The sequence below is a fragment of the Suricata suricatta genome, chromosome 9, assembly GCF_006229205.1.
Source record: "Suricata suricatta isolate VVHF042 chromosome 9, meerkat_22Aug2017_6uvM2_HiC, whole genome shotgun sequence".
Classification (NCBI taxonomy): Eukaryota; Metazoa; Chordata; class Mammalia; order Carnivora; family Herpestidae; genus Suricata; species Suricata suricatta.
Genome location: NC_043708.1, coordinates 134,911,803 through 134,937,448, shown reverse-complemented (window position 1 = coordinate 134,937,448; position 25,646 = coordinate 134,911,803). Strand labels below are relative to the sequence as shown.

At 44.3% G+C, this 25,646-nt stretch overlaps 1 long non-coding RNA gene across 1 annotated transcript in view; it reads left to right on the top strand.

Moving 5' to 3' along the window:
• Window positions 1-10,733: 10,733 nt before the first annotated feature.
• Window positions 10,734-25,646, top strand: part of LOC115301520 — a 28,535-nt gene continuing 13,622 nt past the window's right edge. Inside the window, exons 1-3 of the long non-coding RNA XR_003913144.1 lie at window positions 10,734-10,785; window positions 12,648-12,746; window positions 22,922-23,115. This is a non-coding gene — a long non-coding RNA (uncharacterized LOC115301520). The remainder of the gene's footprint in view (window positions 10,786-12,647; window positions 12,747-22,921; window positions 23,116-25,646) is intronic.

The following is a 25,646-nucleotide window of genomic DNA, read 5'->3' as shown; positions in this document are numbered from 1 at the left end:
CAAGGCGTGGGGCCTGGCAGGCTGGACAAGCGACCGGAGAGTTAGGGGTCCAGTAGGGACTGAAGCCAGGGGAGCCCGTCACTGGCGTTCAGGGGGTCGCAGTCCTGGGAGGGGGAACACACATGTCCACATTACGCTGAGGTCAGGTGGAGGAGCCCCGAGGGCGAAGCCCAGGCTGCTGGGTGGTCTCAGTGTCGCCAAAGGGTCAGTCATCTTCTCCCAGGGAGCCCTGTGAAGCGCTGTGCTCATGAGGATGCTCTTGGGCCTCAGCCGGGGAGGCAGGGGGCGCGTCTCCCTCCTGCTGGACCTGCATGGGCACGCGCCACGGCGCTGCTTTCTAGTGGTCTCTCTGGCCCCTGATTTATTTTCTTTTTTTAAAGAACATTAAAAAAAAATTTTTTTTTAATGTTTTATTTATTTTTGATACAGAGAGAGACAGAGCATGAGAGGGGGAGGAGCAGAGAGAGAAGGAGACACAGAACCAGAAGCAGGCTCCAGGCGCTGAGCTAGCTGTCAGCACAGAGCCTGACGCGGGGCTCGAACCCACGAACGTGAGATCTGACCTGAGCCGAAGCCGGAGACTTAACCGACTGAGACACCCAGGCACCCCTTAAAGGACATTAAAAAAATTTTTTTAAAAAACGTTTTATATATTTTTGAGAGAGAGAGTAGGAGAAAGGCAGAGAGAGAAGGAGACACAGAATCTGAAGCAGGCTCCAGGCTCTGAGCTGTCAGCACAGGGCCAGACACAGGGCTTGAACTCACAAACTGTGAGATTGTGACCTGAGCCAAAGTCAGAAGCTTAACCGACTGAGCCCCCAAGGCGCCCCTCTGGTCCCTGATTTCTAATAGCTTATTCTCTTTTATTATTTTAGTGAATATATTTCATCATTCTGACTCATATTATTTCCGATTATTTTTCCCTTTTAAATGGTCTCATTTTACCTTCTGTCCTTTCAAACGTTTTAAGCCTTCTGGTTTCCTTTCCCATCTTCTCTTTAATTATCTGTTTTTATGGTTATATTTCCCTTCAATTTAAAAAATCATATTTTTCTGACTCGAGAGTGTAATGCATTTTTATTGCTAAATGTTTGGAAAATACAGGAAAAGGGTGTAAAGGAGAAAATTAAACTATCCCATTAAGCTCTCCTCTCGGGGGATAAGCTCTGTTGTTTTATTCTAGTCTCTTCCAACTGCTCTTTCTCTCCACAAACACAGGGTACCCCTTGACTATAACCCTTTGTCTGCTGCTTGTGTTGTGAATGTTTTCCCCTGACAGGAGGTTTGTTGAAAAACATCTTTTTTTTTCTTTAAAAAAAATTTTTTAATGCTTCTTTATTTTTGAGAGTCAGAGCATGGGTGGGAGAAGGGCAGAGAAATAGGGAGACACAGAATCCAAAGCAGGCTCCAGGCTCCGAGCTGTCAGCTCAGAGCCAGACAGGGGGCTTGAACTCATGCACAGTGAGATCGTGACCTGAGCCGAAGGCAGACGCTTAACCACTGAGCCACCCAGGCGCCCCCAGTATCTTTATTTTCTAATAGCAAAAGTTGCATATGCTTGCGACATCTGGCAATATTGATGGTCTACGACCAAGAGTGCACCCGCGCCTTCCTCCTCGCCCGCACCCACCCCTGCGCCTGGAAAGACCAACTCCAGTAATCACTAGGCGCTGTTTGACTTACATCCCTCTAGAATTGGAAAACGCATTTTCACGTATGTTTTAAACAAGAATTAGGCCCATTGTTCTGCCTTTTGCTTTTTCACCCAACAACGCGATGGGTATCTTTCCACGACCGTCAGCCCCGAGTCAGATGGGGGTGGGGTTGTGGCCCGGAGCCAGGAAGCCCTGGAAGGCGGGGCTCGCAGATCAATCACCCAGAGGTTCCCCCAGGGAGCTCGTGGATGGGAAGATCAAAGCATCATTCATGTCATTATTAGCTGAGCAAATGCCTGCCCCCGGAGAGGCCTGGGTTTGAAAACCAGCACAGGCAGGGCACCCTGGCGCTCCCGTCCTAGGGCGGTGCTGGTTTTCAGCAATGAGTGCACAGAGGCCAGGTGGCAGCCTTGCTAGGTGGCAGCTGGCGGGGGAGGGGAGGAATCTTCTCCAGCTTCCTGGTTCCCTCGCGGAAGAGGTGCTAAGGTAGCTAGCTGTCCAGGGTAGAGCTCTGCCCGCCCAGGCGTTTTTCTGAGTCTCTTGGATTCCACAGTATGGATGATAGTGTTATGCCCAGATTTTAATATCGCCCCCAAAAACCAGAGATTACCTGGGAGACCGAAGCACGCATGCAAAAGCAAAGGGCTTTATTACGAATTTAGGCCCGGCCAGCCTAAGCTCGGGGCGCACAGACTTCAACAACACACTGGATCCACGTGACGTGAGCCCCGAACAAAGGCAGGGTAGGGCTTTTATGAGTTTGGGAAGGAGGAGTTCCAGGAAATTGTGACATAGGTATTGACAGCAGGTTTAACTATTCACATTGCCTAGAGTATTTGTTACTTTTGGCCGAACCCAATCACAACATTCAGAGTATTGACCAATCACAGAGTGGGCCCAGGACCCTCAGGTAGGGCGTGACTAGTCTTAGCCTCCATCTTTAGGCCTGCCCTTAGAGTGTTACAAGGGTGGTCCCTTTTGCCTTGGCAATGTGTGCCCTTCTGTTGTTTCATGGAGTCAGTTTCAGACCTGCATCCTTACAATAGCAACTCTCACATAGTTACTCTGTGCAGGGCGCCGTTCTAAGGATGCTTCATGTTTACTAACCCTTAATCCTCATAAAAGCTCCGACAGGTAAATACTATATAATAGTATTTTAGGGTAATAATGTTTTACAGAGAAAAAACCCTGAGGAACAGAGTCCGTAAGTAACTTGTCAATGGTCACACAGATGGTAGAATCTGGATTTGAACACAGACAGCCTAAAATCTGTGTTCTTTATTTTTAAAGTTTATTTATTTATTTTGAGAAAGACAGAGCAAGTGAGGGAGGGGCAGAGACAGAGAGAGGGAGGAAGGGAGAGAGAATCCCAAGCAGGCTCCTCACTGTCTGCACGGAGCCCAAGGTGGGGTTCGATCCCAGGAACCTTGAGATCATGACCTGAGCTGAAACCAGGAGTTTGATGCTTAACTGACTGAGTCACCAGGTGCCCCTAAAATCTGAATTAAAAATTTTTTAATGTGTATTTATTTTTGAGAGAGAGAGTGTGTGTGAGTGGGGGAGGGGCAGAGAGTAAGGAAGACAGAATCCAAAGCAGGCTCCAGGCTCCCAGTGTCAGTCCAGAGCCCCACAGGCGAGACTTGAACTCAGGAACTCAGGAACTGCAAGATCATGACCTGAGCTGAAATCTGATGTTTAACTGACTGAGCCACCCGGGCGCCCCTGAATTCTGTATTTTTACCTGCTGAGCTGTTCTGCCTCCCTAGCGAGTTTATAATGGCCCTGGGCTCATTTACATCATGTGGCATCCGGGGTGTCCTGGTCGGAAAGTGATGAGTGGACACTGACACCGTCCCCGGCATCCTCATTTATCTCCCGGGTCAGCGGCCGCACCTCTCCGGCTGCCACTGCCCCACGCAGGTAGAAGGTGGGCTGCAGCGCGGAGCCAGGCGGAGTCTGGGGGTCCAGCCAGCCCCGAGGTAAAGGAACCTGAAGGAGATGGCCAGAGCCCAGTGCGAGGCCCGGCCAGGCGGCTCCAGGGCAGCCTGGAAGCTACCAGACCACCAGGGTGATTATGGAGGGCAGCCTAGGGAAGAGCAGGCATGGGCATGTCCATTTAACACAGTGACCTCACCCCTGCTCAACGCCTCCTCCTCCAGGCTTGGGGGTGTGTGGAGAGGAAGCGCCGAGCTTTCTTCCCGGCACAGAAAAGTGCATGAAGAACCAGACCATTCTTTTTAACCAAGCACATCATGCAGCCAAAGGGATCGGTCTATTCACCAACGTGCAGGCGCCCACGCTGTCTAGATACAAGCAAAGCCCAGCGAATAAATCCACTCCTTCTGCCGAGCTCTTGGGCTTCTTTTATGTCCTCCAGTAAAGTTAAATAGTTTTGGCCATGTAGGAATTCCACATTTCTTGGTAGACTTATTCCTAGGCATTTTTACAGCTGTTATTATTTTGAACGTGCGGCATTTTAAAGCGTATATATCTATATAGGGCTGGTGTATTTTTGTATTGTCACATCCGTCCACCTTTTCCTCCGGCCCTGCCGACTTTGATCGTAGAGTAGAAAGGTCTTGTCCGCTCCAAGATTAGGAAGCCATTTGGTTAGACTTTCTTCTGAAATGTTCATGTTTTCACTTCGTACGATGAGAAGGGTTTTGTGTGCACTTACATAACGCGGGGCTTTCTTGAGCATCCGGTACGAGGCAGAACTCAACTTTACCTTCCGGATTGTTAGTCAGTTGAACCAATGCAACGTATCGAGTTACCCATCTTTTCCCCATTGATTCCAAATCGTACCTTTATCACACATCAGATTCTTACATCTATTGAATCTCCTCAGTTTTCTATTCTGTTCTGTTGATCTGTTAGTTTATTCTCGGGCCAATATTACAAAACGACTTTATTTCTTATTAGAAAAGCAATAAGGGCTTATTACAGAAAGATCAGAAAATACACAGACACAAACAAACAAAAAACACTATTGGTCTCATCCCGGGATAACTACCATTTTATTTTGGTGTTTATCCCTCCAGATAATTTAATTTATATAAACATGTATAAATATATATTCATAGAGTAAAAATAAGATGATGTCATATAGTTTTGTAAACTTTTTGCCACTGTCGGATAGTTTAACCATATGTTCCCTTGCTAATAAACAGTCTTTTTAGGGGCACCTGGTTGGCTCCGTTGGTTAAGCACCTGACCTGATTTCAGCTCAGGTCATGATCTCATGGTTTGTGAGATCCAGCCCCATGTCGGGCTCTGTGCTGACGGCGTGGAGCCTGCTTGGGATTCTCTCTCTCCCTCTCTTTCTGCCCCTTCCCCACTCACATGAGCACATGCTCTCTCTCACTCTCACAATAAATAAACTTAAAAATATATATTATGTTTTTAAAAATATACATACTCTTTTAAAATAATTTTTATCAAAAAGTAGAGCACACATACAGAAAAGCACCCAAAACACACATATTTAACTGAGTGAGTTGTCACAAAGTGAACACCCATGAAAACACCCCTCACGCAGGGAAATACCGAACATCAGGACCCCAGAAGCCCAACCTACATGCATTGTCAGTGTAGAGCCTGATGCGGGGCTCAAACCCAGGAAGCTGTGAGATCATGATCTGAGCTGAAACCAAGAATCGGAGGCTTCACGAACTGAGCCCCCCAGGTGCCCCAACTACCTAAGCTCTTACCTCTAAACATCACAGTTCAGTATTGCCTGATTTTCGAACTCTGTAGAAATGGGATTACATGCTCTATGAGTCCTTTTTTTAATTTTTAAAATTGTTTTATTTATTTTTTTGAGAGAGAGAGAGAGAGGGAGACATGATCTGAAGCGGGCTGCGAGCTATCAGCACAGAGCCCGATGCGGACTTGAACTCGTGAACCGTGAGATCATGACTTGAGCCAAAGTCAGACGCTTAACCAACTGAGCCACCCGGGCGCCCCTCTATGAATTTTTCTGTGACTGGCTCTGTCACTCAGTGTTGTATTGACAACAACCCTCCTTGTTGGTTGTCGTTGGTTGGTTTATGGCTGTGCAGTGTTCCATTCGAAGACTATTCTACTATTTATTTATCTCTTTATGGATGGCCATTTCCTTGAAGAAGTGACTTTTTTTAAACATTTGTTTTGAGTGAGAGAGAGAGAAAACATGCACGAATAGGGAAGGGGCAGAGAGGGAGGGAGAGAGAGGATCACAAGCAGGTTCTGTGCCGTCAGCTCGGAGCCTAACACAGGGCTCAGTCTCACAGACCGTGAGATCGAGCCACCCTGGTGCCCTAAGATTTATTTTAAATATTTTATTTTTTTAACTAAACTCTACACCCAATGTGGGGCTCACACTCCCTACCTGGAGACCAGGAGTTGCCTGCTCTATGGACTGAGCCAGCCAGGCACAACTGGATTGTTTTCGGTTTTGAACTATTACGAACAGAGCTACTGTAAATGTTCTTTTTTTTTTTTTAATGTTTTATTTATTTTTGATACAGAGAGAGACAGATCACGAGAGGAGGTGGGGCAGAGAGAGAAGGAGACACAGAACCGGAAGCAGGCTCCAGGCTCTGAGCTAGCTGTCAGCACAGAGCCTGACGCGGGGCTCGAACCCACGAATGTGAGATCTGACCTGAGCCGAAGTCAGAGGCTTAACCGACTGAGCCACCCAGGCGCCCTAATAAATGTATCTAATAAATGTGTGTATCTGTTGGTGTGTCTATGCACGTATTTCTGTTAGTTGTATTCTTTTTTTTTAATTTTTTTTAATGTTTATTTTTGACAGAGAGAGAGAGAGAGAGAGAGAGAGAGAGAGAGAGAGAGAGAGCGAGCATGAGAGGGGGAGGGGCAGAGAGAGAAGGAGACACAGAAGTGGAAGCAGGCTCCAGGCTCTGAGCTGTCAGCACAGAGCCTGATGCGGGGCTCGAACCCACGAACGTGAGATCTGACCTGAGCTGAAGTCGGAGGCCCAACTGACTGAGCCACCCAGGCGCCCCTCTGTTAGTTGTATTCTTAAGAGCAGAACAGCTGGGTCATAGCCTTGGCATGGGTTTGGTTTCCTAGATACTGAAATAGTTTTCCCAATGATTGTGCTCTTCTGCCCATTGCACCTGAACATTTTAGTTGCTTCATGACCTTGTGAGTTCATTTATTTTTGTTTTAAGGTTATTTATTTATTTTGAGAGGGAGAGAGAAAGAGTGAACAGGGGAGGAGCAGAGAGAAAGGGAGAGAGAGTCCCAAGGAGGCTCTGTGCCGTCCACATAGAGCCCAGTGCAGGGCTCGGTCTTAGGAACCGTGAGATCCTGAGCTGAGCCGAAATCAAGAGTCAGATGCTTAACTAACTGAACCATCCAGGCGTCCCAATTCATTTACTTTTTAATTTAAAATTCTTTTCACCTTGATTGATGTATGACTGACAAAAAATGTATACATTTCAGGTGTACAATTTGATGTGCTTAAATATATGTATGTGTATATATACACACACACACACATTGTGAAGTGATCATCACAATCAAATTGGTTTACTTATCTATCACCTCACATACTTACCTTTGGGGGGTTGCTGTTGAGAATATTTAAGATTTACTCTGTTAGCAAATTTCAAGCATACGACAGTAATGGTTAATGATAGCCGCCATCTGCAACTCATTTGCATGCCATTACAAAGTTTGTACCTTTGCACCAACCTGCCCCCATCTCCTCTGCTCCCCGAGGCCTGGCGACCTCCATTCTACGCTCTGCTTCTATTCATTTGACTATTTTAGATTCCACAATTAAGTGAGATCATGCAGTGTTTCTCTTTCTGTGTCTGGCCTCCTTCACGTAGCACAGTGTCCTCCAAGTTCATTCATATTGTTGCAAATGGCAGATTTTCTTCATTTTTTTGAGACTGAATAATACCGTAATATAGCATATTCCAGTGAATCACGTTTTCCTTATCCATTCATCTGTTGATAGACATGAAGATGGCTTCCGTGAGATACTGATTTCATTTCCTTTGGATTTTCACCCAGAAGTGGGCTTGCTGAGTCATTTTTCATTTTTTAAGAAGCCTCTGTGCTGTTTCCCATAGTGGCTATACCAACTTACATTCCCACCAACAGTTTACAGGAATTCCCTTTTCTCCACGTTCTTGCCAACACATCTTTTTTCTTTCTGAGACAAGGCACTCTAACAGGTGTGTGGTGATGTCATCATCATTGTGGTTTTGATGTGCATTTCACTGATTTGTGGCATTGAGAAGCTGTATGTATACCTGTTGGCTGATTAGTTTGCTACTATTTTATTTTAAAAAAAAATGAGGGGTGCCTGGGTGGCTCAGTCGGTTAAGTCTCTGGCTTCGGCTCAGGTCAGATCTCACGTTCATGGGTTCGAGCCCCGTGTCAGGTTCTGTGTTGACAGCTAGCTCAGAACCTGGAGCCTGCTTCCACGTCTGTGTCTCCTTCTCTCTCTCTGACCCTCCCCCTCTCATGCTCTGTCTCTCTCTGTATCAAAAATAAATTAAAAAAAAACATTAAAAAAAAAATTAAAAAAAAAAAAGAAAGAAAGAAAAGCTTAGGGGCTCCTGGGTGGCTCAGTTGCTGAAGCATCCAACTCTTGGTCTCGGCTCAGGTCATGATCTCACGGTTCATGAGATGGAGCCCAGAAGTGGGGCTCTGTGCTGACAGTACGGAGCCTGTTTGGGAGTCTCTCTCTGCCCCTCCCCCATTAGCGCTCGTGCATGCACGTGCACGTGCTCTCTCTCTCTCTCTCAAAATAAATAAATGAACTATTTTTTACAACTTAGAATTTTGCATTTATAATCATGAGAGAGAGATATCTATAATTTTTCTTTCTGGTAATGTCCTTTTGGTATCAAGGTTATGTAGACCCCATAAAGGGCGTTACAAAGTATTGCCTTTTTTTTCTTCTATCCTGAGTTTGTATAAGATTAGAATTATTTTATCAATAAGTATTTGGAAGCATGTAACATCAGATTCAATTCCTAGTTTGTTCTGAAACTGTTTAGATCTTGTATTTCTTCTTATATCTGTTTTTGGTAAAAAATTGTTTTCTAGGAATTAGTAGGTTTTGGGTTTGGTGGCATGGTTTTTCATAGTTTCCCCTTGCTATCTTCTTCAAGTCTGTTGATTCTATAATGATATTCTCTTTCCAATTCCAGATATTGATTATTTGTGTTCTCCCTCTCTCTGGAACAAAGCTCGTAGATTTTACTAGTTTTTACAAAGAAAACAAAGTTAATCTTTTATTAATTTCTCCTCTTTATCCTTTTTTAAAATGCTTTTATTTTGGAGAGAGGGAGACAGAGCATGAGCAGGGGAGGAGCAGAGAGAGAGGGAGACACAGAATTGGAAGCAGGCTCCAAGCTCTGAACTGTCAGCACAGAGCTGATGTGGGGCTCGAACTCACGAACTGTGAAATCATGACCTGAGCCGAAGTCAGACACTTAACTGATTGAGCCCCCCAGGCGCCCCAAAGTCCTTTTCTTTTGTTTTGTCACTACTCTGTAAATTGTTGCTCTTTTGTAAAGATGCCACAGAAGCCCAAGTTCCTTTTTTTTTTTTAATGTTTATTTATTTTTGAGAGAGAGAGAGAGAGACATGGAATGTGAGCAAGGGAAGGGCAGAGAGAGAGGGAGACACAGAATCTGAAGCAGGCTCCAGGATCCGAGCTGTCAGCACAGAGCCTGGTGTGGGGCTCGAACTCACAAACCGCGAGATCATGACCTGAGCCGAAGTCGGATGCTCACCTGACTGAGCCGCCCAGGCGTCCCCAGAAGCCCGAGTTCTAACCAGCCCTTTGAGTTACTCATCGTAACGACCCGTGCGTCTGAGTGGTGCAGGTGTCAATCAGCTTCTATTTTCCTCTTGTTCATTTGTCTTTTTCCAGTCTTATTTGCTGGCCCCGACCAATGAAGGTAAGCTGGGTAGAGGGAAAACGCTCTTTCCTCTCCAACTATGTTGGCATCTATGAAGGGACGGTGGGAGCCTAGGAGACCCCACAAGTTCTGGAACCTGCAGATGAAATCCTGGAACAACGGACTAAACTGGTGAGAAGTAAGAATTCCGTTCACCAGGCCAGCCTCCTGGATGTCTGTTTGTGGTAAGAATTCCTTCTTGTCCTTCCTCCCTACCCCAGCCCCAGTTTAGTGAGATAACAGTTGCGTGAGATAGTTCTCTGGGTTTCTGACACTGTGGCTATTTGATATTGATCTGATTCTCTCCCAAGGGCAGACATAATTTTTCTTTGTCTTTGTCTTCTGTGTCATCTGTCATAGCGGGAGAATCCTAAGATAAAACATAAGCTTAGGTCCCGTAAGTGTCTGGTCTGAGTTGGCCTCACAGGTTGGTGAGTTTATGTCTCACTGGACTGACGTCTATTTGAACAAATTATGCTGGGCGTCACCGATAAAAAAGACTAGATGAAGTTCTCTGTCTCACTGTCTTTTAAAAAATTTTTTAATGTTTTGTTTATTTTTGAGAGAGAAAGAGAGAGAGAGAGAAGGACAGCTTGAGCAGGGGAGGGTCAGAGAGAGAGGGAGACACAGAATCGGAAGCAGGCTCCAGGCTCTGAGTGGTCAGCACAGAGCCCGACGCGGGGCTTGAACCCACAAACCACGAGATCATGACCTGAGCCGAAGCCGGACGCTCAACCGACTGAGCCACCCAGGCGCCCCTCACTTTGTGTCTTGAGAGTTTGGCTTGGATCCCATGGGAGTCCGCTTGCCTTGTTTTTTCTGCTGCCTCAGGACTGCAGGTGATTGGGCCCTGCCGCCGCACGTGGCAAGCCATCGGGCTGCAACCCGGAGACCCGACCCGGCCAGCTGTGCCAGCCCTCAGGGGCACTGGTCTGGATACGGGATCACAGCCCGTAAGAAGCCTTTGTAGCCCTTACCCCGCCCTGTCTTGTCCGTGCTGGGGCGATCACCGCCTCCGTGGAGTGCAGATTAGCGGGTCTGCGATGGAGGACGTCTAACTGCTGTCACACACTCGAATTTCCGCGCTGCATGTGATAACAAATGTCTGTCCTTTCTTTGACAGTCTCTGGGAGAGACCTTTTTGGATCACGGGGACTCCATCATCTGTACCTGGTCTGGGGACACATATTGAATCCATGGTAAACATTTACTCTAAGCTGAAAAGTTGCTTCTGGGTCTTCCCTTAACAAGGCTTTCTGGGGCACCTGGCTGGCTCTGTTGGTGGCACATGCAACTCTTGATCCCGGGGTTATAAGTTCGAGTCCCGCAGTGGGTATACAGATTACTTTAAAATAAAATATCAAGAAAAATTTTAATGTCTATTTATTTTTAAGAGAACGAGAGAGAGAGAGAGAGAGAGAGAGAGAGAGAGAGAGAGAGAGAGAATGGGGGAGGGGCAGAAAGAAAGGGAGACACAGAATTTAAAGCAGGTTCCAGGCTCTGAGCTGTCAGTACAAAGCCCAATGCAGGGCTCGAATTCATGGACCATGAGACCATGACCTGAGCCAAAGTCAGATACTTAACTGACTGGGTCACCCAGGCGCCCCTAAAAATATTTTTTTAAAAAGGTTTTCTGGTTTGTGCTACATTTGGAATGAATATACCTTTGGGAGGTCCTGTCTATTGATGGCCAGGTAATAGATCTTTTGATTTGAAAACATTTTATGTATAAATAGAATCTAAATAAATATCATATTGGTATCTACAGACAGATCACATTATAAGGACATGACACATGACAGAAAGCATCACATTTAGCCTAAGGAACTCCCTTAAATTAAAAGGCAAAAGCCAAACATTTAAAGTCAAAGAGGAAGAGAGAATGTGGAAATCAGCAGGAGGAAAGTGACCTGTCATGTACAAGGGAGCCCCCATAAGTCACAGCACCCATGATTGTGTGGTGAGTTTATATCAACAAAATAGAAAAGAGAGCCCATCCCCAGACCCACATAAATATAGTCAACTAATTTTGACAACGGAGCGGAAGAGCAAAGACAGTCTCTTCAACAAACGGTGCAGGGACAAGTGGATATACGTGCAAAAAAGTGAATATAGAGCCAGTCCTTCTGCCGTTCATAAAAATTCACTCGAAATTGATCACAGACCTGAGTGTAAAACACAAAACTGTAAAACTACTCTGTTAAAGACAATGTCAAGGGAACAAGAAGACAAGCCACAGCCTCGGAGACAGGACTGTTGTCCAAAATACACAAAGAGCTCTTAGAACTCAATGATAAGGAAACACACAACCCAACTTAAAAATAGGCCAAAACCCTTGGGGGACCAGGGGGGCTCAGTCAGTCAAACGTCTGACTTCAGCTCAGGTCATGATCTCACAGTTTGTGAGTTCGAGTCCTGTGTTGGGCTCTCTGCTGTCAGCGCAGAGCCTGCTTCGGATCCTCTGCCCCCCTCTCTCTCTGCCCCTCCCCTGCTTGTGCTCTCTCTCTCCTCTCTCAAAAATAAACCATTTTTTAAAAAGTAAAAAAATAAAAATAGGCCAAAACCTTAATAGACGCTTCAGCCAAGAAGATATACACCGAAGGTAAGTAAGCACATGAAAGGATCCTCCCCATCCTATGTCAACCAGTGACAGACACGTCACTACACAGGCCTGTTAGAATGGCCCGAACCTGTGACACTGATAGCCCTACATGCTGGGGGGCAGTGCGACATGGTGCATTCACTTTGGAAGACAGCTGGCCATTTTGTACCAAAATAAAAATACTCGGGGCGCCTGGGTGGCTCAGTCAGTTAAGCCTCCGGCTCAGGTCAGATCTCACGTTTGTGGGTTCGAGCCCCGCATCAGGCTCTGTGCTGACAGCTAGCTCAGAGCCTGGAGCCTGCTTCTGGTTCTGTGTCTCCTTCTCTCTCTGCCTCTCCCCCTCTCATGCTCTGTCTCTCTTTGCATCAAAATAAAAAAATAAAACATTAAAAAAAACAGTTAAAAAAATACTCTTATCCTACTATCCAGTAATTGGGTTCCTTGATCTTTACCCCAAAGGGCTGAAAACATCTCCACAAAACTCCTGAGCAGGCCCGTTCAGAGCAGCTTTATTCCTGACGGCCCAAGCCTAGAAGCAGCCACAACGTCCGTCACTCGGTGAGTTGACGAGTAACCTGCGGTCCATCCAGCTGACGGGCTATTACTCAGCGCTAAGAAGAAATGAGCTGCCCAGGAACGCACAGTCCTGGAAAAAACTTACATGTGATGGGGTTTGGGGTATGCTACTCAAAATACGGCACCTTGGGATGGTGAGTATTGTAAGCTGAAGGAGTTTAAGAAAAATGGCAGAAACGAGGTCTCTCTGACCTCCACCTTCCCTGTGGACCTTCCTTGAAACACATCATAAAACAGGCACGTGAGAGGTGCCCTCCCCAGTCCTCTCTGAGGACGAGGAATTCCAAGAAGTATCCTAACAAGCAGGACAGCAAAGTTTCCCCAGATCACTTAGCTTGTACTCCTAATCTAGCACACTTCACTGCTGCTTTCTTTTCTTTTCCTTTCTTTTCTTTTCTCTTTTCTTTTTCTTTTCTTTCTTTTCTTTTTTTTCCTTTTCTTTCTTTTCTTTTCTTTCCTTTTCTTTTCTATATTTTTAAATGTTTATTTACTTTTGTGTGAGAGAGAGAGCAAGCGGGGAAGGGGCAGGGAGACACAGAATCTGAAGCAGGCTCCAGGCTCTGAGCTGTCAGCACAGAGCCTGATGCAGGGCTTGAACCCACGAACTGTGAGATCATGACCTGAGCCAAAGTCAGTTGCTTAACCGACTGAGCCACCCAGGCGCCCCACTGCTGCCTACTTTCCATCCAACCTAGCATAAAAACACACAAATTTTCATCTCCTTAGGAAGGCTCATGTGTCACGTAAAAGTCGTGTTAGATAAATGTGTGTGCCTTTCTCCTGTTAATCTGTCTTCGTCAGTTTCATTGTCAGACCCAGTCAGACGCCTTAAAGGGGTCCAGCAATAACTTTTTCTTCCCCTACAAATGCATACTTACTACTAAGTGAAAGAAGCCCATCAGAAAAGGCTATCTATTGTATGATTCCAACTATATGACATTCTGGAAAAGGCAAAACTATGGAGACAGTGAAAAAAAATCAGTGGTTCCCAGGGGTGTGGAGGCGGGGAGAGGTATGTAACGATGGCACAGAGGATTTTTAGCAGAGTGAAGCTGTTCTCTAGGAAAAGGGGGGATGCAAGCGTTATGCATTTGTTCAGACCCACGGAATGTGCACCAAAGGGAACTCTAGTGTAAATCATGGACTTTGGGCGATTGTGCTATATCAGTGAAGGTCCATTTATGGTAACAAATGTGCCCTCTGGCAGGGGCAGGCTGTGCATGTGTGCGGACAAGGGCTGCATGAGGAAGTTCATACCTCCCTAAATTTTGCTGTGACTCTAAAACTATCCTAAAAAATACAGTGTATCATGGGGCGCCTGGGTGGCTTGGTCAGTCAAGTATCCGACTCTTGATTTCAGCTCAGGTCATGATCCCAAGGTTCATGGGTTCAAGCCTCACCTCGGGCTCTGTGTTGACAGTGCAGAGCCTGCTTGGGATTCTCTCTCTCTTTCTCTCTGCCCCTCCCCCCTCTCAAAATAAATAAACAAACATTAAAAAAATAAAATGTATTTAAAAATTGTTTTCAAATGACTCAAAGCCTCCTCACCAACCACAGGCCCTTTCTTATTTAGCTCAGGACACTGTAGACACTGTAAAAAGTCAAGACACCAGAAAAAACGATAGTCCTACTTGTAAGAATAAAAGGGAGGGGAATTAGGTAGTAATTGCCCTAGATTTCTGATAATAGATGAATAGGCCCCCAGAATTCCTTCTTAGAGAAAATCAACATCTTTTCTCTGTCCCTTTGAGATGTAAATCTTACTTATCTTTGAAATATGAACATCCAAGGAGAGAACTCTTGGCTCTGCAGCCATCTGAGATGGAAGGAAATAGAAAGGGGAGAAAGAACCTTCTGGGAAATCAACTGTCATTTATTTGGTGTTTCCTAGAGCTCTGTGTTGGAAAGGTGGTCCACGCGCCGGAATACTGCATTTCAGGGCAAATGAAAACCCTAAAATTCTTTGCAGGTATTAGGAAAACGCATTAGCCCTCCATGAGCAAGTAACCTTAACTTGTTCCATCAGCCAGAAGCATAATTCCAATAAAAACAGAAATAAGGCAAGGATGAGAATCAACTCAAAAAATTTAGTGAAATTCATGTTTCTGTTTTTGTATGTAATTCATAGCTAAAATTTAGAATAAAATCTGTATGATCTCTGTATATTTAGGTATTTGTGTTGTGTACATGTGATATTATTCTACGTCTGGATGGTATTTCCCAAATTAATTTGTAAGAGAGCTCTATTAGGTGACTTTAAAAAAAATTTTATTTTAAGTAGGCTCCACACCCAATGTAGGATTTGAACTCATGACCCTGAGTTATGCTCTATGGTCTGAGTCAGCCAGATGCCCCTATTAAATGGCTTTAGAAAGTAAGTGATTAGAGGTCCTGGGTGGCTAGTTGGTTAAGCATCTGACTCTTGGTTTTCGCTCAGGTCATGATCTACAGTTGGTGGGTTCAAGCCCTACATCGGTTCTGTGCTGAGAGTGTGGAGCCTGCTTGGGATTCCTAGTCTCCTTCTCTTCCCCTCCCCACTAACACCATCTCTGTCTCTCAAAATAAATAAATAAGCTAAGAAAGAGAGAGAGAGAGAGATTAGGGGGCACCTGGGTAGCTCAGTCACTTAAGTGTTGAATTCTTGATTTTGGTTCAGGTCATGGTTGTGGGATCAAGCCCCTCAATGGGCTCTGTGCTAATCATGGAGCCTGTTTAAAGGTTCTCTTTCTCTCTCTTTCTCTAAAAAAAAGGAAGGAAAGAAAGCGAGAGCTAGAGCAAGAGTGAGAAAGAAAGGATGGAAGGAAGGTAAGGAGGAAGGGAGGAAGGTAGGAAGGAAGGAAGTGCTGGGGATGCCTGGCTGGCTTAGTTGGTGGAGTCTGTGACTCTCGATCTCGGGGTTGTGAGTTCAAGCCCCAGGTTGGATGTAGAGATTACTTAAAAATAAAAAAAAAATTTTTAAGGGGCGCCTGGGTGGCTCAGTCGGTTAAACCTCCGACTTCGGCTCAGGTCAGATCTCACGTTCGTGGGTTCGAGCCCCGCGTCAGGCTCTGTGCTGACAGCTAGCTCAGAGCCTGGAGCCTGCTTCCACTTCTGTGTCTCCTTCTCTCTCTGCCCCTCCCCTCTCATGCTCTGTCTCTCTCTGTATCAAAAATAAATTAAAAAAAAAACATTAAAAAATATTAAAAAAAAAAGAATAAAAAAAATTTTTTAAGTAAGTACTTATATAAATTGAGTCTTTCTAACACTTTAAAAGAAAATTAAAACTAACCTCACTGGTTTTCAAGCTCACATGATGTGGGATAACCTTCGGTAAATAAGGTTAGTTTAAGGTTGTTGGTTAAATGCGAGTCAGCGCATCTTCAGAGCTGCCGGCAGGAGACCGAACCCGGCCACGCGCTGCTCCTGCGCCGCGTTCACTGGTCAGATGGGCCCGTGCTCTCTCTCCAAGATGTTTGAGATGATAAAACCATGAATCCAACCTAAGAATAAAATATACAATAAAGGGGAATGTCTTGATGTGTGCTGAGCAATTTTAGATGGCAGTAAAAATAAAGACGGGAGAAGAAAGAGACGTATGTTTAATGTTTAGGTTTTTTGCTCCTGTGATTTTTTTTTTTTTTTTTTTGGCTATTTGCCTGATTTGTCGACAATAAAAAAACCAGGACGATGGCTGGATTTATTGGATGTCCCATGAAGTTTTCGTGAGCAACCCGCACATAATCGTTAAGGCAAGTGAAGTAAATAAATATAAGGGGAAATAAATGTTTATATGTGAACTTTTTAACAATAATTATGCTTTATAATATATGTACTTAAAAAATAGTTTCCAAAATCTTCTTGGTAACTTAAAACCTTTAAGTTATGCTACGTTTAGTTAAATGATAGCTATTCATTGACCACCTAGATCATTTCCAAAATAGATAGAATACTGAAATATTAATTGCTAAATGTACATATAAGTTTAGCTACTTTGGCTTCTTGATTTTTACAGGGGTTCAAAGGCTACTTGGATTTGTTAATAAGGATGCCTTTGGGTGCCTGGGTGGCTCAGTCAGTTAAGCATCCGGCTTTGGCTCAGGTCATGATCTCACAGTTCGTGAGTTCGAGCCCTGCGTTAGGCTCTGTGCTGACAGCTCAGAGCCTGGAGCCTGCTTCAGATTCTGTATCTCCCTCTCTCTCTCTGACCCTTGTCTGCTTGCACTGTCTCTCTCTGTCTCTCAAAAATAAATAAAAAACATTAGAAAAATTTTTAAAAGAGTGTCTCTTTTTTTTTTTACCACACTGAGAAAGTGTACTATTGAAAAAATCTGTAGACGTTATAAAATGGTATATGAATACATTTATTAATCTGATGAATGTTGATATATGACAGTTCACAGTTGCCTGCTCCCCAGTTTTCACTGGAAATTAAAGTCAGTAAGATTTAAGAATTCTTTTTTATGAGATTTAAGAATTCTAATCAACATGTGAATGAGCTGTAAGAATACTGTGGGTAAAGAAAGGAGCCCTAGCTGCACAGTATGCAAGGAAAGTAAGATAGGTTTTTTTAAAAACTATTTATTTATTTTTGTGAGAGAGTGAGTGGGGGAGAGGTAGAGAGAAAGTGGAGGGAGAATCCCACACAGGCTCTGTGTTGCTGTCAGCACAGAGCCCCACATGGGGCTCGAACTCAGGAGCCCATGAGATCATGACCTGAGCCGAAACCAAGAGTCAGACCGACTGAGCCACCCAGGTGCCCTATTAAGATAGGCTTTTAGGGAGGCTTCTGGGTGACTCAGTGGGTTGAGCGTCTGGCTTCAGCTCAGCCCTGTGTCGGGCTCTGTGCTGACAGCTCAGAGCCCGGAGCCTGCTTCTGATTCTGTGTGTTGCTCTCTCTCTGCCCCTCCTCTGCTCATGATCTGTCTCTCTCTGTCTCTCAAAAATAAATAAATGTTAAAAAAAAAAAAAAGATAGGCTTTTAGGGAAAGATGTAAGGTCTGATGGATGCGTTTTGTTTTTTTTTTTAAGATTTTATTTTTAAGGAATCTCTGCACCCCAGGAGTTGTGTGCTCTACTGACTGAGCCAGCCAGGCGCCCCGTGATGGGTGCATTTTTGTTCAGGGAAAAGAAAAGTAATTTTGTCCTCCTTTAGAGGTTATTTAGGGTTGCTTCAGAATGACAAAGAAGAAAAGAAAGGCCAAAATCATAAATGGATATAGAAAGTTAAAGAAAGAAAGAGAGAGGCTATCCTACCTTATGGTGTCAAGCTGGCTAAAATAGCATGTATTTATCATAAGGGTGTAAAGTTTTAATATTAATGGCGTACCCGACAAAAGTGGAATTTGATTTTCTTTGTTAAAAAGATAAAATTTTCTGGGATATTAGTATGTTCTTTTTTATAAATTAAAAAATTTTTAATGTTTATATTTGAGAGAGAGAGAGAGAGAGAGAGACAGAATCTGAAGCAGGCTCCAGGCTCCAGGCTCCAGGCTCCAAGCCGTCAGCACAGAGTCTGACGCAGAGCTCGAACTCACAAACCAAGGTCGGAGGCTTAACCAGCTGAGCCAACCAGGTGCTCCTAGTTTGTTTTTAATAAAAAATTGTAAAAGGTGTTCATTTTTTTTTTTAATCGACTGAGTAATATGGCTAGGAAACAGATTGTTTAATCAAAATAATTTCTTGTGCTTTATGTTATTTCTATCAAGTCTCTGATTAGTTATGAAAACCAAGGCTTCTCAATATTAAAACAGTTTTTTGTTTTTGTTTTTGCCTTTTCCCCTCAGGTATATTACTTCCCAGGGTGGTCTTTGAAATGTTTTATTGTCACTTCGGTAAATGAGCAATTAAGTATTGCGATCCTAAATCCTCAATTATTATGGGGTTACGTCCCGATATATCTGCTGTAAGTTGAAAATCACAAGTTGAAAGTGTCTCTAATGCGTCTAACCTAGTGAACATCATAGCTTAGCCCCGCCTCCCGTAACTGTGCCAGGAACGCTGATATCAGCCCACAGCTGGGGACGATCACCTAACACAAAAAGCCTGTTTCATAATAAAGTGCTGAATATCTCATACAATTGATTGAATACTGCACTGAAAGTGAGAATCAGACAGAGAATGGTTGTCACAGTGTTTCAGTGGTTCACATTTGTGATCAAGTGGCTGAGTAGGAGCTGTGGCTTCCTGCCTGTCCCCGGTGTCACCGGAGATCGCTGTACTGCATCTCGCTAGCCTGGGAAGAGATCAAAATGCATGATTTGAAGTATAGTTTCTACTGCATGAGGATTGCTTCTGCACCATTGCAAAGCTGAAAAATCCTAAATGAAACCATTGTCAGTAACGTCTGTGATCAAAGTGTTCAAAACTTCTGTCAATTTCTACAAACTTTACAAACCAAATTCTAAATAAAGTCTTTTTTATTTCGAACTAACTTTGAGGGTTTTTTTTTTTTATTTGTTTTGTTTTGTTTTTGGAGAAAAATCTCCAAGAATTTGTTCTCTCACCTGCTAAAAATAGATGTTAAGCTGATTGGGTTTCTTTTATATGTTAAATTACATGGGAAGCATTGCCAAATAAAGTGATTTAACCTTCTTTAGGTTCTAATTATATGGATATGTGTTATTAATGTACATGCGTTAGCAATTGCATGAAACTCTGAGCAATGTGTTAATGTTCTTACTCTCGATATAAAATACCCTTGTCAACTGCATTATAATGAACTCTCATCAGACATTTAACTGTGGAATCTTAAGTCTTTTGTCATTCATAGACAATTATTGTTTTACTCAGATGCTTTCCCGAAATCTTTTATCATCAGCTACAATCCAAAACGGTTCATGGAGAAACCTCTGACAAATACTCTGGAGTATAGTTTTCTGATAACTTTGAAATTATACCGCTGGACTGGGTAAAAATTTCCAGAACTCCAGTAAAGAAACTGGTCTAACTCAAGTTCAGGCAGAACAATATTATTTACAAGAGTTAAGATATGGAAGCAGGCCAAGTGTCCCTCAATAGATGAATGGATAGGGAGGGGCCCCTGGGTGGCTCAGTCGGTTAAGCATCTGACTTTGGCTCAGGCCAGGATCTCTGGTTTGTGAGTTTGAGTCTCACCCTGGGATGACTTAAGCCTCATATCCGGTGAGCTCTGCTTCTCTCTCTCTCTCTCTCTCTCTCTGCCCCTCATGGGGTTCTCTATCCACCCTTGCTCACTTGTACCCTCTCTGTCTCTCAAAAGAAAATAGATGAATGGATAAAGAAGACATGGTGTATAAGTATATACAATAGAATATTATTCAAGCCATAAAAAAAGAATGTAATCTTGCCATTTGCAGTGATATGGGTGGAGCTAGAGAGTATTATGTGGTTTTAAGAAACAAAAGGAAAGAGCAAAGGCAAAAAGAGAGACAAACTAAGAAACAGACTCTTACCTATAGAGAATAAACTGCCGGTTACTGGAAGGGAGGGGGGCAGGGGGCGGGGGAACAGGTGCCGGGCACTTAGGGCACACTTGGGATGGGCGCCGGCTGATGTATGGAAGTGCTGAATCACTGTATTATGCACATGAGATTAATATTACACTGTATGTTAACCAGCTGGAATTAAAATTAAAACTGAAAAAAGATCATACAGAACAAGAATTCTTTACATAGGCCTAAATAAGTTGATGAACATGATTATACATTTTTAATGGCCTTTTTGTTTAAAGTTTTGTTGGCTCTTTATTTAACGTTCTTTTTTCTCGATACAGGGAATACTTTTTTCTTTTCTCATAAACTATTAACAACCTACAGCGATGCATAAATTAATTTTAACAAAACATTAAGTAATCGATTAGAGCATTCTATTTTTTCCCATCCTGAGAGACCGAGGTTCCCAAGGTGAGGGGTTTACAGGTGGGTCTTTGGGAGGGGATTGGCCGTGAAGGTAGAGCTGTCCCAAATGGAACTAGTGCCCTTGGGAGACCCCCCACGAGCCCCCTCCCTTTGACCACGGGAAGGCACAATGAGGAGAGAGCCAGCTATCAACTAGGAAGTGAGTTTTCACCAGACCCTGAATCTGCTGGCTACTTGACCTTGGACTTCCCAGCTTTCAATGTGTGAGAAATACATTCCCATTGTCTGTAAGGCCCCATGGGTTCTGTTCTAGCGTCTGAATGGACTAAAGGCACTGCCCAATATGACAGTGATGAAGTGTAGGGTTTGCAGGGCTGGGTCAGAAGTTTGGCGGTTCCTGTCTTGTTCTCTCTCTCTTACGCTCTGTTCGAGCCTGGAGCTGCTGTCTGAGAAATCTCTGCTGGGCAGACTGTGCAGGGGGCACCGAGACCATCTGGAGAGGGAGAGGGGCTAAACTGAGCCGACACTTTCATTCTTGCCCAAACAGTAGGCAGGCCAAGGAAAGCTTCTGGGAAGTTCCAGCCCAGGCCAGATGCCAGGTGAGGTCCACCCAGCAATGTTTGTCATTGTCCTGTGGAAACAGGAGAGTCAGCCTGGCATAAATTCTTGACTCTGAATATTGTGAGATCCTCAACGTGGTTTTCTTTTTCCCCTCAGAGTTTATTTATCTATTTAAGAGAGAGAGTGTGTGTGTGTGCAAATGGATGTGCATATGCGACTTGGGGAGGGGGGGGGAGAGAGAGAGAGAGAGAGAGAGAGAGAGAGAGAGGGAGAGTGAGAGGGAGAGAGAGGATCCCAAGCAGGCTCCATGCTGTCAGCACAGAGCCCAATGTGGGGCTCAATCTCATGAACTGTGAAATCATGATCTGAGCCAGAATCAAGAGTCAGACACTTAAGTGACTGAGCCCTGCACTGCCCCCAGGCCCCCCCCCCCCCCGCTTTTTTAATCACTAAGTTTCAGGCTAGTTTGTTACACAGCAATTGCTAGCTGGAACAATATTAGTACATGTCAAATACCTTCGTTCTATTTACTTATTTGTTTTATTTCTGGTGCACAAAATTTAGATTTTCTCCCTCTTTGGTCTGTGCAAATTCTCTTTTATTTTATGATCTTTTTCTTCTATTCTTCCATAGGGATTTAATATAGGGATTTAACATATACTCTCTTAATCTATGATCTATGTTTGTTTAGATATATGTCTCTTCTTTTTTTTTTTAATTTACCTTTGAGAGAAAGAGAGAGGGACAGCATGAGCAGGAGAGGGTCAGAGAGAGAGGAAGACATAGAATCTGAAGCAGCGCCAGGTTCCGAGCTGTCAGCACAGAGCCCAACGCAAGGCTTGAACCCATGAACCTCAAGATCATGACCTGAGCCGAAGTCGGACACTTAACCAACTAAGCCACCCAGGTTCCCTGATCTATGTTCTTCTTAAAAACATAGGAAGTCCCATCTTTTGGTACCTACCTTTAAAGTTACATAATTGGTCTTGTGCTATAAATGATGTCCTGCTTTTTACATTTTTGCGCCCAATTGGTAAGTTTCTGAGATCTCACAATACTGTTTCATGGAATCCAGGCGGTTCTTCCTGACTGCTGCCTAGCCTTCCTCTGTAAACATCCTCCATCTTTCCCTCGTCCATCCTGACGGCATGGGAACCAGCAATCCGTCATGACACACGTTGTGCTGTTGCAAAGGTTACAGACTTCTGCAAAACGGCATTCTGAGAAGGAGGTGGGGAGACCGCCCTGTTGTAGGCAGTGTGTGGTCTTTATTTCACTAAGTCCTCTCAGATTGCTTTATAGCCAGACCAGTAACACGAGGCGGGGGGGGGGGGGGGGGGGGGGGACTTTTGTTCCCCGTCTTCTCTAGAACTTGATAACATCTCACTTCCTGATTTGAGTGTATCTGTTGTTCTGATTTGCATTGTTCTCATGACTGGGAAGATCAAATGCCTACCGGCCCAGTGCTTTCCCCATCAGTGAATTATCTATCAAATCCTTAGCCCATTTAAATCCTTGGGTTTCTTATCTTTTTCTTGCTGATCGGCAGTTCTTGAATGTTCTAGCTGTGACTCTGTTCTTGGCTTTGTACAGAGTTCTCTCAGCTGTCATTGGTCCGCTCACCTTGTCTATGGGGCACTCTCTTGAACTCAAATCTTTAAGTGGTCAAGTCCATTGATTTTTTTTTTTTTTACTTTATGCAATTTAAGAATCTTGTTTCAAAGGTCCTGTCTCCCTCCCCATCCAAGGTGATAAGGCTGTTTTTCTGCTTTCTCCTGATAGGTTTTACCCCTGCACCTGCCCCCATACCATTGGAGACTCGGGAGCTGTCACCAGCAAACACCCCTGTGTTCTTCAACGTTTTCTCTGAAGGCTCCCTCCACCCTCACCTCCTTGCTCTGGAAGAATCCTGGCTGTCCCCAGGGACCTTACTGAACCCAGCCAGGGTCATGGGCTCAACTGCAGAGTGCTTTAGGGTAAGTTAGAAAAAGGCACCCCCTCTGGGTGGCGGAGCCCCCAGGCACAGGGGTGGTGAAGGGAGTGAGGACCAGGCCGCCTCTCCTGCTGGCCCCCTGCCCTACACACCCCTGCAGGGCACACGTCCAGCTGAAGTGTGGTTTTTTCTTTGCTCTCGTCATCTTTCATCTCAGAAAGATCAATTCTTAGGACATCTGGCTGGTTCAGTCATTAGAGAATGTGACTCTTGGTTTGTGAGTTCGAGTCCCCTGTTGGGTATAGAGATTACTTAAAAATAAAATAAAATCTTGGACAAAAAAAGCTCAATTAAAAACATATTCATTTATTTATTTTGAGAGAGAGAGAGAGAACATGAACATGAGTGGGAGTGAGGCAGAGAGAAAGGGAGAGAGAGAATCCCAAGCAGGTTCTGTGCTGTCAGCACAGAGCCGGACGTGGGGCTCAGTCTCACCAACTATGAGATCGTGACCCGAACCAAAATCAAGAATTGGATGCTCAACTGACGGATTCACCTAGAGGCCCCAAGAAAGCTCGATTCTTAAGCATTAACCTCTCTGACCACCTCCTCCCATACTTCCTGTTCCATCGATGCCCCTAGTCCATGGGAACCTGTGATACACTGAAGACCATTTTCTCAGTGTGGGCCCACCAGTCCTACTCTGGGCCCCTCCTGCCCGACTACCCTGCATACAGTTCAGCTCCCACCATTACGTCATCATCACCATGCCCTTGCACCTCCAGCTTTCCTGGCCAAGTTTTGCCCCAACCAACCCCCTACCTTCCACCAACTCTGCAGCGACACATGAGCTGGAAACTCATGATCACGCTGAACCATCTCAGTTGTAATTTATGACCAAACATCTCCGAGTCCTTCTGACTGTTCCTTCCACAAGCAATGGTCTTCCACCAGCGATCAAGGGGGCTACTCCGTTATTTAACTTAGGTCTCTGCTCAGATCACCTCTTCGGAAAGGCCCTTCTCCCACGCTATAGAACTCCCCTCCCCCAGCCCTATCTGACACGGCTTTATTTTTCTTCTGAGCACATGTCATCTCCTAACGTAATATTTAATTATGCGCTTGCCATTTATCTTGCCCTCTCCCCTCTTGAATGGAGGCTCAGTAAACGTTACTTGCCTACTCTGTTCCATGCCGTACCCCCCACCCTGAAACCCACAGGAGGCATTTGATGAATATTTTTGAAATACATGAATGCCTGGCTCCAGGATGGATGTCCCCAAGTGTTCAAAAAAACCTGACATGTTATCTGACGTGTTTGAGGGTAGTGAGAGGACTTTTGGGGTTCTGGTAGGGAATTTGGGTACGCATTAGAGACAGACCCCTAGAAAAGCAAGCAGATTTAATTTTTTTAATGTTTATTATTTTTGAAAGAGAGAGAGAGAGAGAGAGACAGAGTGCAACAAGGGGAGGGGCAGAGAGAGAGGGAGACACAGAATGTGAAGCAGGCTCCAGGCTCTGAGCTGTCAGCATAGAGTCTGATGCCGGGCTTGAACTCATGAAATGCAAGATCATGACCTGAGCTGAACTCAGACACTTAACTGACAGAGCCTCTCAGGCAGCCTGAAGAGCAAGCAAGTTTAAAAATAAAGCAATTACTAATCCCAGAGGGAGAAAACAACAAGAAGTTGTTTCCAGTAAAGAGATAAAACTATAGCACCACACATGGTTAAGCGATGAATGTTCATGTAGTCACAGTAAGGTAGGCAGTGAACAGTGATTTAACTAAAATTGTGACATACTCATTTTGGCTCAATGGCAAGCCTGCTTGGGATTCTTTCCCTCTGTCTCTGCCTTTCCCCCACACGTGTGCACACGCTCTTTCTCTCTCAAAAATAAATAAACATTAAGAATGTATTTTAGGGCGCCTGGGTGGCTCAGTCGGTTAAGCCTCCAACTTTGGCTCAGGTCAGATCTCACGTTTGTGGGTTCGAGCCCCGCGTCAGGCTCTGTGCTGACAGCTAGCTCAGAGCCTGGAGCCTGCTTCCGGTTCCGTGTCTCCTTCTCTCTCTGCCCCTCCCCATCTCATGCTCTGTCTCTCTATCAAAAATAAATAAAAAACATAAAAAACATAAAAAAAATTTTTTTTAAGGTTGTATTTTAAATGAAATAAGTATTAAGTTCTGTCATAATCCAATTGTGCTTTAATAAATTGATCCCAATAAAACTCAAATGATATGGTTCTCTAGACATATAGAAATCGTCTACTTAAACTTTCTGGGTAGAGGTTTTTTTTTTTTTAATTTTTAATGTTTATTTATTTTTGAGACAGAAAGAGACAGAGCATGAGCAGGGGATGGGCAGAGAGAGAGGGAGTCACAGAATCCAAAGCAGGCTCCAGGGTCTGAGCCACCCAGGCGCCCCTGGGTAGAGTTTTTAAAGTATAATATTTCTCTAGTTATTATTGACAGTAATTTAATATATTATGCTTATAGTCACTGGATTTTATTTTTTGACCATCTTATACTTTGGGAATTTCAGACAAAAACGATACTGACTGTAAAATTATCTCAG